The following is a 2,835-nucleotide window of genomic DNA, read 5'->3' as shown; positions in this document are numbered from 1 at the left end:
ACGGACACATTGATGATCATCACACAAATGATTGAAACTCAAACTTTCTTCATTTTCTTAATTTCAAGATGTTACATAATGAATGATGTGCATGTTTTATTATACAGGAAATTCGCATTTACCTCATTTAACATGTTTCTATTATTACATGCACTCACGTGCCCGTCTGTCCTCTTGCTCCCTTCTTTAGCACTTTTCATTAACATAAATGTGGTGGGAGGTGTGATGCATAGCCCTCCAAAACTAGTACGGTAATAGATTTTAAATCTCATGTTGTTATGATAAACAATGTTTGACAAGAAATTCAAATGACTCTTTTCTCAAAAAATAAAAATCAAATGACTTTAATCGTTTCTTGTTTACTTAACTGTTTTCAGTTTTAGTTTCCAAATTTTTTAACAATAATTAGAAATTTTCCACTTTGTTTTCACCATTTCGTGTACAAGTAAGTATTTGACAACAAGCTTTTTTTTATTATCGAGAAAGGAAATGTTTCTGAATCTAAACCATCGTTTACCTATCTCATTGCAGATAATGATGGATTGCATCATGGTTCGGATTATGATCACAGGTCATCATGGCTTTCTAAAATTCTAAACCAAATATATATACCATTAATTTCAAGTATGTTATAATACTAAACAAACATTATGACTAACATTGTCCCAGTGAGCTTAGCTCAGTTGGCAAGGACAATGCATAATATATGCAAGGTCCGGGGTTCGTGCCCCGGACACCAACAAAAAAAAAAAACATTATGACAAACACTAAACTGAAAATTACACTAAAAATTTTATTAAAAGATTATTTGAGATCGTGCTTCACAATTCTGCAGAAGATTTGACTTACACTTTTGTGCAAAATTGAACCAATTTAGACAAAAATGTAAAAAAAAAAAAAAAAAATCAAATTTTGTGCAGAATCATTTAAAGTAAGCAAATAAGATCTTTTCTTTTCTTTGATTAGGATTTTCTAACATTTTATGATAAAAAAAGAGTTATTGAGGGACACAAATTAGAAAATGAAGAAAGTATTTGTACCCATATAAAAATAACAGAATAACTATTCTAACAAATCCAATAGATTGGAAATCCATCGTAGGATATTTTCATCAATGCATCAATCCCAATAGCTTGAAAATTGTAAATAACTTCATAATTTGAAGGAAGTATTAACTTAATCAAGGCATTGCAGTCAGGCATGGTTGAAATGCAATACCAAATCTCTGGTTCTGCTGGAACAGTTTCCTTCCATTTGGCAGAGGAACCTTCGCCCATTCCCTAGTTGTTCTGTTGTAAGTAATCATACGATAAAAATTGTGTGAATTCAAGTAACACAAGAGCAAACATTTGTTTCCAACGCAAGTCAGGCGAACCGACTTCCTGTGAAATTTTGAGAAAGACTTCCTATAAACCTCCTTCAATATGAAAGTCATTTTCAGCACCTCCCATATGCACACACATGTAACATCATTCTCTTTGACCAGCCCCACAAGCATGATCCGCCCATCAGACTCGGCCAATGTTAAGTCATATGAATGCAAAGGCACTTGGATCAAGTGTTGTGTCCAAACCCCTGTTGACGTGTCATACGAAAGAATTCCTTCTGGTTTTTCATGCTTGAAGTAAATTTTATTGTCAATGGAAACAAGATTGGAAAGCATAAAGTCTGTCCACTTAATACATTCTGGTATCTTTCCTAGATGACTCCAACATTTTGTTACTGAATCATAAATTTCATATTCTCTGGCGTAACCCAATTTCAGGACCATGTAGCCTGCACTTCCATTCATTGTCATCCCTAAACTATGCCACCTCTCAATCGACCCATCTGGCAACTTCTTAAAGGATTGAGTCAATATTGGATTACAAACATACAAAATTTGACCAAAATAGTAGTCTTGGAAACAAACTAGACCCCCTGCAGAAGAAACTGGGAAGGCAGGGGTTTCAAATGTATTAGGATAATGCCATCTTTTCGTAAAAGGGTCATACATGGCTTCGGCTTCGTAAGAGTTATTATATCCAAAAGTTATGTAAAACCATGGATATACTTGTGAAACTTGAGCAGAAAGCTGGGAAAATCTTTGAGAGATTATCAGGTTATTCCATTTCCGACATACAGTGCGAAAACATATAATTGTGGCAATAGGAAGTCGTGCAAGTACAACCTCAAATAGATCTTCAGGGAATCTTTCCCAAATTTTTGGTTTCATAGTGTCAGTCATATTTGACACTCTAGATGATTTTCTCATGTTCCTATTTCTTCGAGACTTCCTACTGCATAGAGGCTTCATCGAACTAAAACCTCCAAAATTTTCAGCTGCCATTAAAGGTCATTAAAAGATTACCAAAAATATTCATATACTTCCTACCAGGCTACCATGATATGTAATTTGATATTTCGTCATAATTAGTATCCCTTTTGCCAAAAGCATGATGAACTTGTTGAACTTGATTAAATTTGATTTTCAAAGTAAAAATTATTAAGAATGGAAATGTGAATAAACGATCCTAGTTTTCACTTGATTCATATTTTTGGCAGAAAAAAGATATAATATACACACACAAAGAGAGGGATTGATAAATAATCTTGTTCCTTAAGATGGCTGCAAAACCAATATATCCTATTCCAAAAGGTGCATCTCTCAAATAAACATGAGCAGAATATTAAAAGTTCAATTAAAAGTTAGAATACCATTAATGATAGAAAGCATAGCTCAGGTGATAAAAGCCATAATTTTGATCCAAGGGTTGTTTATTTTGATCTATTACTTCTATTCAAAGTATATTGTTTGTTTATTGATATTATTTTTCGATAATTAAAAGAAAACTA

At 33.1% G+C, this 2,835-nt stretch overlaps 1 pseudogene; it reads right to left on the bottom strand.

Annotated features, from left to right (window-relative positions):
- Window positions 1-1,090: 1,090 nt before the first annotated feature.
- LOC146898832 (F-box only protein 6 pseudogene) lies at window positions 1,091-2,329 on the bottom strand (annotated as a pseudogene).
- Window positions 2,330-2,835: the final 506 nt, after the last annotated feature.

This window comes from Medicago sativa, chromosome 8, assembly GCF_051527215.1.
Source record: "Medicago sativa cultivar Bolivia chromosome 8, Bolivia_mono, whole genome shotgun sequence".
NCBI lineage: Eukaryota > Viridiplantae > Streptophyta > Magnoliopsida > Fabales > Fabaceae > Medicago > Medicago sativa.
Note: the sequence above shows the minus strand (reverse complement) of the source record. Positions and strands in the feature narration are given on the sequence as shown.